Source organism: Triticum urartu, chromosome 5A (assembly GCF_056163025.1).
Source record: "Triticum urartu cultivar PI428250 chromosome 5A, HENAU_Tu73, whole genome shotgun sequence".
In the NCBI taxonomy this organism is placed as follows: Eukaryota; Viridiplantae; Streptophyta; class Magnoliopsida; order Poales; family Poaceae; genus Triticum; species Triticum urartu.
In genome coordinates this window covers 212,188,903-212,203,242 of record NC_141877.1, presented here as the reverse complement: position 1 = coordinate 212,203,242, position 14,340 = coordinate 212,188,903, and positions in this window count along the sequence as shown.

The following is a 14,340-nucleotide window of genomic DNA, read 5'->3' as shown; positions in this document are numbered from 1 at the left end:
GTTTCAGGCGCCACCGCAGCTACAGGTGCCGCCCCCATGGGCCTCCGGCTACAACCCTGGACCGGTGTCGTCCATGCGTACACCATGTCGGTTCCACGGGCTCCTGCACTAACGCTTCCCGTGTCGCGCCCACCGGCACACCAGGCATATTACGCGGCTCCGCATCCCTACAGAGGATACCGACAGCCACAGCTGAGCAGCGGCTACGACAGCCCCATGGCGCCGCCGTCACCTTCACCGGCCCTGCCGCCGGCCCCTTGGGATCCAGCGCTCCTCGCCGCGCTGCACACCGCTCCTATGCCAAACAACTACACTGGAGGTGGTGATTGGTACATGGACATCGGTGCCACAGCTCACATGTTTGCTCATCCTGGTAATCTTACCTCCTCCACTCCCGTCACCACCGATCGCCGCATCATTGTCCGTGATGATTCCACCCTTCCTATTACACATATCGGGCACACCTCTTTTTTGTCTAACTCCATGCCTGTATCTTTGTCTAACATACTTGTGTCACCTCATCTTATTAAGAATCTTGTTTTTGTTCAGTGTTTTACTCTTGAAAACCCTGTTACTGTTGAGTTCGACCCGCTTGGTTTTTGTGTCAAGGATGCTTGAACCAGGATGGTGCTTCACCGATGTGACAGCCCCGACGATCTATATTCGATGCACTCGCCTCCATCCACCACCACCGCACCGGTTGCTTTCTCCGCTGGCGTCGATCTCTGGCACGCTCGTCTGGGTCATCCCAACCCCGTCACACTTCATCATATTCTTAGGAGTTTCAGTTTCAGTTTTAATAAGATAGATGATCACACTTATCATGCATATCGTGTCGGCAAACATGTTCGCCTCCCGTTTAATAACTCTACCACCATCGCTTCTTTTCCTTTTCAATTGATTCATAGTGATGTGTGGACCTCTCCGATTCCTAGTAATTTGGGATTTTTATATTATCTGGTTATTCTTGATGATTATTCTCACTATGTGTGGACTTTTCCTTTGTCATGCAAGTCGGATGCTCTTACCACTTTGTCAGCTTTTTACTCCTATGTCAGCACGCAGTTTGGGCGTCCCATTCTTGCTCTTCAGACAGACAATGGAAAAGAGTTCGACAACCTCACCTTCCACATTTTTCTGTCGCACCAAATCACAGTTTTTCATCTCACATGCCCGTATACTTCACAGCAGAACAGTCGAGCCGAATGCGTCCTTCGCACTCTGAACGACTGCGTTCACACGCTCCTGTTCCATGCTAATGTGCCGCCTCATTTCTGGTCGGATGCACTCGCCAGTACTTCACTTGCCCTTAACGTCAGACCCTGCCGCCCATGGTAGAACTTTGCACCTCATCATCTCCTCTTCGGTACGCCCCATCCTATGACGGCTTGTGTATATTCGGGTGCCTTTGCTATCCTAGCACCACCGTCACCGCTCCTCACAAACTCGCACCCGGTTTTGTCGCTTGCATCTTCATTGGCTACCCTTCTAACTCTAAGGTATATCGGTGCTATGATTCCATCTCCCACCATGTGTTCACTTCCTGGCATGTTTAGTTTGATGAGCATGTGTTTCGGTTTCACCAGGTACACCCGGTTGTTCCTCCCGCCACCTGTGACGTAGGCCCCTCGCGTGCCTCCCTTGGCCCATCGCCAGGCTTTGAGGTGCGCCCCCTGCATGCGGCGGCCCCTACAGTCACGGTGCCCGCTGCCCCCTTGGCGTCCGCGGCCCCTCTGGCGCCCGGGGTCCCTTCGACGCTCGCGGCCTCTCCGGCACCCTCCGTCCCCTCGACGCCTGTGGCACCGGCGCCCGCTGACTCGACGCCATCCTCATCGGCGCCTGTGGCCTGTCCGGTCACCCGCGCCCGTACGGGCATCTTTCACCCGACCTCGCGCTACACCTCGGATGACTACGCCCATGCAGCATCCACCTCTGATCCATCGCCATTGGCGTCCTCCGTCCGAGCCGCTCTCCGTGACCCGCTCTGGATGGCTGCGATGCATGAGGAGTTTGACGCCCTGTTGCGTAACCGGACGTGGCGGCTTATTCCCCGTCCCTGGCACGCCAACATGATTACCGGTAAGTGGGTCTTCAAACACAAGCTCCGTCCCGATGGTACCCTTGATCGCTATAAAGCGCGTTGGGTCATTCGTGTCTTCTGACAGCGTGCTGGCATCGACTTCATCGACACCTTTGCTCTGATCGTCAAGCCCGACACGATACGCACGGTTCTCCACCTTTCGATCTCCGTGCTTGGCTGGTGCACCTGATGGATGTCTCCAACGCCTTCCTTCATAGTCATCTCGAGGAGCAGGTCTTCTGCCAGCAGCCCACTGGGTTCGTTGGTCCGGCGCTTCCCGACCATGTGTGCTTGCTTTCGCGGTCCTTGTACGTACTCAAGCAGGCTCCGCGCGCTTGGTACCAGCGCATCGCGGCGTTTCTTCATCAGCTTGGGTTCTACTCCACTCGCTCAGACACATCGCTCTTCGTCACCAGGGCTCCGACACAACCTATGTGCTGCTATATGTCGACAACATCATCCTGACGGCATGTATGGCTAGTCTTCTCAATCAGCTCACGACTCGTCTTCGCGCTGAGTTTGCCATCTAGTAGTTGGGTCCTTTTGCACTACTTTCTCGGTGTTGTGGTGGTGCGCCATTCGGATGGCTCCTTTCTCATCAGCGGAAGTACGCTCATGAGCTCCTGGAGCGTGCTGGCATGCTTAACTGCTGGCCCGCCGCCACGCCTGTTGATACAAAGGCCAAGCTCTCTACCACGGATGGTTCCCCTGCTTCGGATGCTGCATCCTATCGGTCTATTGTTGGTGCTCTCCAGTCCTCACTTTGACTCGACCAGAGATCTAGTATGCCATGCAGCAGGCGTGTGTCTTGATATACATGCTCCTCGGGATGTTCACTGGGCCGCTGTCAAGCGGATTCTCCGCTATGTTTGTGGCATGATGGATCTTGAAGTCACGCTTCACGCCTCCGCCGACACCGCCCTCACCGCCCACTTCGATGCAGACTAGGCGGGCTACCCTGACACACGTCGCTCCACCTCGGGCTATTGTCTCTACCTTGGGCCCTCACTTATCTCGTGATCGTCCAAGAGGCAGCCTACGGTCTCTCGCTCCAGTGCTGAGGCTGAGTATCGTGCGGTGGCCAACGCCGTCGCCGAGTGTTCCTGGCTTCGTCAGCTGCTTCAGGAGCTATCTTGCCCTGTTGACCATGCCACGGTGGTCTACTGCGACAACGTCTCGGCGGTCTACCTCTCCGCTAACCAAGAGAGAATGAACTTGGCGCAAGCGTTTATACATCTTCAGAGAAGAACTTGGTGCAAGGGTTTGGATGGAGATGCTTGGAGTCACCGGGAATGAGCACCGGTGCCCATGAAACACCTTCTGTTAGCAGAGACTTCAAGAGAGAATGAGGAAGGAAGAAGGCAGAAGTTTCTATGGTATTGGAAGAGGAGATGGAAACGCACATACACATATCTTCAGTTTTGGAAACTGTAGCAATTAAAGGGAGTAAGTGGAGGAGGAGAATGGTTGGTTGTACGTTTCTTTTTCTCTAAGTTGTGAACGTAAGGAGAAGAGGAGGAGGAAGGGGCGGTAGGTCAGGGGGGCATGGGCCAGGTGGAAAGAAATACGCAAAGGCCCAGGTGGGAGAGAATTAGTAGTAGAGAGAGAAAAATTGGGCTAGGCCCATTCGGTTGGAGAAAGGAAAAATAGAATTAGGTGGCTACGCCTAGGAAAAGAGATAGAGAAAATAAAAATAAAACCAAGAGATGAAATTGGACTATTCGGTGGACCAACACAAATAAGATACACACCAAAAAGAAAGATGGATTGGGACATGGAAATTATGTCCAGAGTTTGATAGGTGGAAAATAAATTAATTTCCTTTTAGGACATATAGAGAATTAATAGAAGCTCAAGAAATATCAAACAAACGGAGAAATCCAATAAATTGGAGACTTGCATATTTAAATATGCCAAAGAGGAAAAATTACTCGAACTAGATTTTTTTGGCAATAGTTAAAATTAAATCCTCCAAATATAAAAGTCCAATTTAAACTTTGTGAACAAATAAAAGAAACGAAATTTTCTCGCCTGATTTTTGAAAAACTTTTTCTTAAACATACAGAAAATCTGGATTTTACATTTAAGTCAATGTTATATTCATGCCCCAATCATGAGCTCTCAAGGGCAATTATCATTCAGAATTTTTATGCTCGGCTTTCCTGTGATGATCAATCCATGCTCGATACTTCTTGTATTGGTTCTTCATGAAGAATACTATTGAATTCAGGTGGGATCTTTGAGAAAGAATTAAATGCAACTCCGAAGATTGAGAACTCAACAAAGTTAAAGAGTCAGGTATTAAGCTTATGTTTGATTGTATTAAATCTTTTATGAATATCGATGCTTTTGAAAAGTTAAGCACTAAATATGGACTTGACTCTGAGATACTAGCCTCCTTTGTGAATCATTTTCTACTCATGTTGATCTCCCTAAGGAGAAGTGGTTTAAATACCATCCACCTATTAAATTAGAAATTAAGGAACCGATAATAGCTAAAGTTGAAACTATTATTTATAATGTTAATCCAGTTGTTCCTACTGCTTATATTGAAAAATCACCTTTCCCTCTTAGGATAAAGGAACATGCTAAGGTTTCAACTGTGATCAATAAAAGTTATATAAGAGCACCTAAACCTACTAAAAAAATCAAAGTAGAACCTAGCATTGCTATGGTTAAAGATCTCTAGGTAGAAGATATAGATGGGCATGTTATTTACTTCTGTGATGAAGCTACTAGAATTGCTAAACCCGATGAGAAAGATAAACATAGACCTGTTGTTGGCATGCTTGTTGTCTCAGTCAAAATAGGAGATCACTATTACCATGGTTTATGTGACTTAGGTGCTAGCATGAGTACTATTCCTTTTACCTTATATCAAGAAATTATGAATGATATAGCACCCGCTGAAATAGAGTGCATAGATGTTACTACTGAACTTGCTAATAGAGACACTATCACACCACATGGGATTGTTAGAGATGTTGAAGTCTTGTGTGGGAAAATAAAATATCCTACTAATTTTCTTGTTCTTAGTTACCCACAAGATTACTTTTGTCCCATTATCTTCGGTAGACCTTTCTTAAACACCGTTAATGCTAAAATAGATTGTGAGAAACAAACTGGCGGTGTTAGTTTTGGTGATGAGTCTCAAGAGTTTAATTTTTCCAAGTTCAGTAGAAAACATCATAAGAAAGAATTTCCTAGTAAGGATGAAATAATTGGTCTTGCTTCTATTGTTGTGCCTCCTACTGATCCACTAGAAAAATATTTGCTAGACCATAAAATTGATACACATATGCATGAAAGAAATGAGATAGATAAAAATTTCTTTGAACGACGACCTCTGCTTAAACACAATTTCCCTATTGAAATTCTAGGAGGTCCTTCTCCACCTAAAGGTGATCCTGTGTTTGAATTAAAACAATTGCCAGACACTTTGAAATATGCTTATGTTGATGAGAAAAAGATATATCATGTTATTATTAGTGATAACCTGTCAGAACATGAAGAAGAAGGATTATTGAAAATTCTGAAGAAGCACCGTGCTGCTATTGGATATACTCTTGATGATCTTACGGGCACTAGTCCCACTCTTTGTCACCACAAGATTAATATGGAACCTGATGCTAAACCCGTTGTTGATCACCAACGACGTTTAAATCCTAAATGGAAGAAGTGGTAAGAACTGAAGTACTGAAGCTTCCGGAAGCATGTATAATCTATCCCATAGCTGATAGTAGATGTGTAAGTCCCTTTCATTGTGTCCCTAAGAAACGAGGTATTACCGTTGTTCCTAATGATATGAATGAACTTATTCCTAAAAGAAATGTTACTAGTTATAGAATGGTAATTGATATTAGGAAACTAAATAAAGCTACTAGAAAAGATCATTACACTGTACCTTTCATTTATCAAATGTTAGAAAGACTATCTAAGCACACACACTTTTGTTTCCTTGATGGATATTCTGGTTTTTCTCAAATACCTGTTTCACAACCTGATCAAGAGAAAACCACCTTTACTTGCCCTTTTGGAACTTATGCTTATAGACATATGCCTTTTGGTTTATGCAATGCACCTGCTACCTTTCAAAGATGTATGACTGCTATATTCTCTGATTTTCCTGAAAAGATTGTTCAGGTTTATTGTATGATTTTTCCGTTTACAGAACTTCTTTTGATGATTGCTTAACCAACCTTGATCAAGTTTTGCAGAGATGCGAGCAAACTAATCTTTTCTTTAATTGGTGGAAGTGCCACTTTATGGTTAATGAAGGTATTGTCTTGGGCATCATGCGGGAGATAGAAAAGCTCACAATGTATTGCAATCTAGTTTTTGTAGGCCTACTCTCTTCAAGGATGCTGATAAGTTTGTTTTATCTTGTGATGAATGTCAAGATTTGGTAATATTGGTAAGTGTCAAGAAATACCTATGAATTATTCACTTGCTAGTGAACCATTTGATGTTTGGCGTTTTGATTACATGGGACCTTTTCCTTCCTCAAATGGGTATACTCATATTTTGGTTGTTGTTGAATATGTTACTAAGTGGGTAGAAGCTATTCCAACAAGTAGTGCTGATCACAATACCTCTATTAAAATGTTTAAGGAAGTTATTTTCCCAAGGTTTGGAGTACCTAGATATTTAATGACTGATGGTGGTTCACACTTTATTCATGGTGCTTTCCGTAAAATGCTTGCTAAGTATGATGTTAACCATAGAATTGCATCACCCTATCATCCTCAGTCTAGTGGTCAAGTTGAACTTAGCAATAAAGAAATAAAATTAATTTTACAAAAAATGTCAATTGGTCCCAAAAGAATTGGTCTAAGAAATTAGATGATGCACTTTGGGCTTATAGAACAGCATATCAAAATCCTATGGGCATGTCTCCTTATAAAATGGTTTATGGAAAAGCTTGTCATTTCCCTCTTGAGGTAGAACATAAAGCATATTGAGCAATTAAAGAACTCAACTATGATTTCAAACTTGCCGGTGAAAAGAGGTTATTTGATATTAGCTCACTAGATGAATGGAGAACCCAAGCTTATGAAAATGCCAAATTATTTAAAGAAAAAGTCAAAAGATGGCATGATAAAAGAATCCAAAAGCATGGGTTAAAAGTTGGATAATACATTCTTTTGCACAACTCTTATTTCAGATTCTTTGCAGGAATACTTCTCTCCAAATGGGAAGGACCTTATGTTATCGAGGAGGTTTATCGATCTGGAGCTATCAAAATAAATAATGCTGAAGGTACTAACCCGAAGGTTGTCAATGGCTAAAGAATAAAACATTATATCTCATGTACGCCCATTATTGTTGAAAGCAATATTATCCAAACTATGACACCTGAAGAACACATAAAAGAAACATTCCGGAACACTGTAGAATTGTGAAAAAAGAGGAGGTAGATGATACGGTAAGTAAACGGACTCCAAAAAATCTGCAAAAATATTTTCTATAAGTTTTGGAATATATTAAAAACTAGGAAAATAAGAACAGCCAGGAAGGTAACCCTGGTGGGCACAAGACACCAGGGCGCACCTGGCAAGGTGGGTTGTGCGCACCTCAGGTAGTTTCCAGACTCTGTTTTTCTCCCATTTGCTTGTTTCCCAAGATAAACAATCTTTATATACCCCCCGAACCTATTTCCCATCGTATCGCAGAGAAATCTTCTGTTTTCTTTTCTCACTATTTTCTGTCAGGTCCATGAAAGCCAGCATCATGTATTCCCCCTCTTCCAACAACGGAGAAGACGATGCAGGGTTGCTACAAGAGGAGCTAGAGGGGGAGGGAATTGAAGATGTGGCGATGGAGGAAGATGAGGGGAACTTACTTGGAGTTCACCCTCCAGCCTCTAAGAGAGGCACCCTAGCCAACATCTCCACTCCTCCTAATCCTCATCAGGCCATGAGACTAGTGAACAATCGGGAGAGCCCTGAAGTGCAAGAATAACTCCCTCCAAGGAGGCCTTTACATAGGTTACATCGAAATAATTTTTACAACTTGATTCATAATTATGGGTTCGAGAATAATCCTCGTGTGCACCTACCGTCCAATTGGGACATTCCTCGTCGAAGAGAAAGTGATGCAGGAACAAACTCTTGGGGGGCAGAGAATAAACACGTTATGGGTGAAGTGGAGAAAAATACTGAATTACTTCATCGAGCCCTTCGATAGATTCAAGACTTGAAGGGGTTACTCATGAGTATATTGGGGAACATGACCTCACCACCGCCACCTTCTTCATCACCAAGGGAGAATTGAGTATCCGGTATGGGCACTCCCCTTGGCTTGTGCCAAGCTTGGGGGAGGTGCCCCCGTATCGTATCACCTCCACTATATTTTGCCTTTACTTATCTTAGTTCGATCATTAGTTATCTTTCGCTTTAGTTGAATAAAAGTTTAGTTTGATCCTTTCTTTTCAAGTGCTTACTTAGTGATATATCCCTGTAATCGTGTGCGAGATATATAATAAAGTTTAGTTTGAGTTTTTGCTTTCTTTATTTTCAGGTTCAATAAAAAGAAAGGAAATAAATGAAAAAGATCATATGCTCATCTTATGGTAAGTAATGATAGCACATAATGAAGAGTATAAGTAGAAAATTTTATTGGAGATTTACAAACATAGCATTGGTCAATGATGCAATTCAGGAAAGACTAATAAGGGAAGATAAGATTCACATGCAAATACACTATCTTGGACATCTTTTATGAGTGTGAGCCCCCATCAAAATATTATATGCCAAAATTGTTGACGTTGGACAAGGAAGAAAACGTAATGATTTATCTTTGTTCATATTCACATAGAAGTTATATTGTCATAGATCCTTTAACATGTGGTGCTTTCCCCCTATCTTTTCTAGCCAAAAATTCCGCACTAAGTAGAGATACTACTTGTTCATCCAAAACCCTAAACCCAAATCTTATTTTGAGAGTCCACCATACCTACCTATGGATTGAGTAAGATCCTTCAAGAAAGTTTTCATCGGTGCAATAAGGGAATAAAAATGGCTTCTAAATGTGTTGGATCATTTAGTGTAAGAGAAAATTGAGCATTGTACGAACTTGTGATGGCAAAGAATAAAAGCGACAGACTGGATAATAAAGGTTTCTATTATAAGGGGCAATATAACATGACGTTCTTTTGCCCTAAGATATTGAGCATACAAATAAAAAAGCGCATGAAAACCTCTGCTTCCCTCTACAAAGGGCCTATCTTTTACTTTTATGCATTTACTTTTATGCAGAGTCAAAGTTTCCTTCTTTATTCCTTTTTATTTTTCTCTTTTGGCAAGCACCATGTGGTGAGTAAAGATCTAGGCACATATATCCAGTTGGATATGGGAGGGCATGAGTTATTATTGTTGACATCACCCTTGAGGTGAATACGTTGGAAGGCGAAACTATAAGCCCGCATCTTTCTATGTGTCCGGTTGAAACTTTTTTCTCATGTGTATGTGGTGAGTGTTAGTAATCATAGAAGACTATATGATGGTTGAGTATGTGGACTTGCCAAAACGGCTCTGATATGTGACCCTTCCTAAAAAGATGATGAATTGTAGTTGTAAAGTTGACTGAGAACATAGTTTGTTGGTTTTCAATAGAGTTTATGCTTTATACTACGATGTTGGGATGAATTGTTACTTATTCATGAGAAGTCTATGATAAAATTTATCTGATAAAAGTTCTATGATAAAGTGTGTTGCTATTATAATAATATACATGATGCTTCTATGTCCGTATTTTATTTTCTCGACACCTCTCTGTCTAATTTTCGATTTCGGTTTTCACTTTAGGACAAGTGACGTCTAAGCTTGGGGGAGTTGATACGTCCATTTTGCATCATGTTTTACTACTATTATTTATGATGTTTTTATGTATAATAATGCTTTATGGAGTCATTATAATGCCTTTTCTCTCATAATGTGCAAGGTTCACACAAAGAGGTAGAAAACCGGGAACTGGAATTCTGGACCTGAAAAAGCTACACCAGGCCACCTATTCTGCACATCTCCAAATGAGCTGAAACTTCGCGGGGATTTTTTATGCAATATATAAGAATTATTGGATCAAATAACTACCAGAGGGGGCCCACTAGGTGCCCCTATTGTGGTATATAAGTTATTTTGACCTAGAAAAAATAAGGAGAGGACTTTCGAGACGAAGAACCACCGTGTCGAGGCGGAACTTAGGCAGCCCTTCTGTGGAGTGATTACGCTGGGGGAACTTCCCTCCCGGAGGGCGAAATCATCGTCATCATCATCACCAAAACCTCTCCCATCTTGGGGAGGGGGTGTCGGTGTCAAAACCGGCGGATCTCGGGTAGGCGGTCCCGAACTATGCGTCTAGGATTGATGGTAACAGGAGAAGGGGGACACAATGTTTACCCAGGTTTGGGCCCTCTCTATGGAGGTAATACCCTACATCCTTCTTGATTTATCTTGATGAATATCAGTATTACAAGAGTTGATCTACCACGAGATCGTAATGGCTAAACCCTAAGAGTCTAACCCGGCTATGATTATTAGGATTCAGCCTATCTACGGACCTAGCCCTCCGGTTTATATAGACACGGGAGGGATCTAGGGTTACACAAGTGCGGTTACAGAGAAAGGAATCTTCATAGTTGGTCGCCAAGCTTGCCTTCCACACAAAGGACAGTCCTATCCGGACACGGGTGGAGTCTTCGGTCTTTGTATCCTTACAGCCCATCAATCCGGCCCATATCCAATAGATCGGACACCCGAGGACCCGTTAGTCCAGAACTCCCTTAGGGGGGCAATCTCCATCAACCATCAACATCTTCAACAACACCATCTCCTCTCAAACCCTAGTTCATGTCTTGTGTTCAATCTTTGTTCACGAACCTTAGATTCGTGCTTGTGGGTGACAGGTAGTGTCGATTACATCTTGTAGTTCATTACTATATGGTTTATTTGGTGGAAGATTATATGTGCAGATCCATTAAGCTATTTAATACCCCTCTGATCTTGAGCATGATTATCATTTCTGAGTAGTTACATTTGTTCTTGAGGTCACAGGAGAAATCTTGTTGCAAGTAATCATGTGAACTTGATATGTCTTCGATATTTTGATGATATATATGTTGTGATTCCCTTAGTGGTGTCATGTGAACGTCGACTACATGGCACTCACCTTATTAGGGACTAAGGGAATGCATTGTGGAGTAGTTATTTGATGATGGGTTGCGAAATTGACGCTTAAACCCTTCTTTATGCGCTACTTCGTAAGGGATTGATTTGGATCCAAAAGTTTAATGCTATGAGATTTTATCTTAATACTTTACTCATAGTTGCGGATGCTTGGGAGGGGGTTAATCATATGTAGGAGGTTCATTCAATTAAGAACAACACCTAAGCACCGGTCCACCCACATATCAAATTATCAAAGTAGCGAACACAAATCAAACCAACATGATGAAAGTGACTAGATGAAATTCTTGTGTACCCTCAAGAACGTTTTGCTTAACATAAGAGACAGTTTTGGCCTGTCCTTTGCCACAAAAGGATTGGGATACCTTGCTACACTTTTGTTACCGTTAACGTTACTTGCTCGTTACAAATTATCTTGCTACCAAACTACTCGTTACTTATAATTGCGGTGCTTGTAGAGAATACCTTGCTGAAAACTACTTGTCATTTCCATCTGCTCCTCGTTGGGTTCGACACTCTTACTTATCGAAAGTACTATGGTTGATCCCCTATACTTGTGGGTCATCAAGGCTATTTGGACCCTCTGATTATATCAGACGGTCGAGAACAAATAGGCTAGGGAATTCCAATGGAAAAACCAAAGATGTTAGGCATGTTCGGGATTGATCTGGACCCACCGGTAATGACTGAGCGGTTCGGGTTCGAGGAAGTATTCAGACGTGTGCGAGGTTACGATGGGGGTCTATGACTGTGCAGCGAGATAAGGTGGTCAAACAAGAGTGAAACAGGAATCCAGTTGGTCTGAGAAAGGTCAACAGAGACAAGGAAGAAGCGGCAACAACGAGCGAATGCAAGTTTTGAAAAATGACGGCAACGAGGTGTTGATGCAATGTAGATGATGGAATGATGAATGCAAAAGTGTCAGTCTCGGGCTATCACACAGGCTGACAGGGAATTTTATGTCCCACCCACCACCCACCTAGTAGCTAATGTCGAAGACTTAGCTGACATGCTGAACTACGCCTCTGAGGAGGCCGACGGCATGGCTGACAAAGCGAAGCCATGGCTCACACTGCCCCTCCTGTCACCGGCCGATGGACGGCCACCTCCACCTATGACGTCTACATGGTGGAAACACCCAAGGACAACGGCTATTGCGCTAATAATCGGGAAGGCACCCCCAGAAGAGATACCAACAAGCCTGACGCGGAGCTCCCCAAATGCCGAACACAACGTCAAAGATCCAAGGGGCGTCGAGGCAGGGAAACTAACATGGGCACAGGAGAGGGCGATACTCCGGACAATGTGGAAGACCTCGGCGACCCCACCCCCGAGCACCAGCCTGATGGCTTAGAGGGCCATGGGGGTTAGTATTACCCTGAGGACCCCAATGATTTCAATGATAGAAACTATATGCCTCTCTCCGAAGAGGAGGTCAGCCTTGGAGCTGAAGATTTTATTGTTCCAGAAGATCAATTGGACCAAAAGCTGTTCAGGCAGCAGTTCATAGCCACAGCGCAAAGCTTGAAAAAGAAGCAGCAGCAACCGAAGGCCGAATAGAATACCCTCAATGATAGATGGAGAAAAGTCCTGGTAGCTGAAGAATGGTACGGCTACCAACTACAAATTAAGAGCTACCCAAGGCGGAAGCAGCTGCCACAATTTCACAACGAGGCGTTTGCGCCCGCACCACCAAGATACGCAGATGCTGACTAGCCTGAATCCCCCCTCGAGGAAGGGACAGGCCGGCTGTAGAGGTTGAATACCCACCCGCCCCTCCCTGCCATAAAGGCAAGGAGGTGGCATAGCAAGAATATCAATATGACCTCCGTCATGACCTTGACATTAGAGCAGGAAAGACACAATCCATCTATGGATCTCGGTATTAATTATGCCCTAGCTGGATGGGATGGATACCACTCATGGCGCGACTGAAATGATAAAATTCGGGAGCAGCACCAGGCCGATGCTGCTGCCAATCTACGACGAGACATCACTTGGGTTAGAGGCACCGCTCACCCGATGTGCTTCACCGATGAGGGAATGCGGCATTAGTTCCCTGAAGGGTTTAATCCCATAAACATCAAACACTATGATGGGACTACAGATGTGGCCATGTGGATCGAAGACTTTCTTCTCCACATTAATATGGCTCGAGGGGACAACCTTCACGCCATAAAATATTTGCCATTAAAGCTCAAAGGACCAGCCATGCATTGGCTAAATAGCCTCCTCAAAAACTCTATAGGGAGTTGGGAATAGCTCGAGGATGCCTTCCGAGCTAAATTTCAAGGCACTTACGTCCGGCCTCCAGATGCTGATGACCTGGGCCACGTGGTCCAACAGCCCGGAGAATCAGCCCGACAATTTTGAAATTGGTTTTTGACCAAAAAGTACCGGATTGTCGACTGCCCGGATGCAGAAGTAATAGTCACATTCATGCATAGTATCCAGGACGAATGGCTAGTGCGCCAGCTCGGCCCGGATAAGCCGAAGACGATGTGAGCACTTACCTCTCTAATGACTCGCTTTTGTGTGGGGGAAGACAGTTGGTTGGATCGTAGAAGCACCAACCCAGAAGATCCTGGCACCTTGGATGTCCGGGACGGAAACGAGGAACCACGGCGTAACAGAAATAAGCATCACCACAATGGCCGCGAAGCCAATGACATGGCAATGAATGCTGGATTTTGCATCTCCAAAACAGGACCATGAAAGAAACCCTCTAAGGGGAACCGGGATGGACCCACCAAGTTGGACATGATCTTGGATAGACCCTACCTAACCCACGACACGTCTGACAAGCTCGCCAACCACACCAATCGTAACTGTTTGGTAATCAAACAGGCCGGCAAGCTCACAGCTAAGGACACAAGCAAAAGCCCCCGTAGCAAGGACAATGAAGAGCCTCGCAAGCCGAACAATTGAGGCCAGAAAAAAATTCCCTCCCAAGGTAAAAGCGGTGAATATGATCTATGCCACTCACACACCCAAGAAAGAGCGAAAAAGAGCACTTCGGGACGTCTACGCCATAGAGCCTGAAGCCCCAAAATTTATCCAATGGTCGGCATGCCCGAC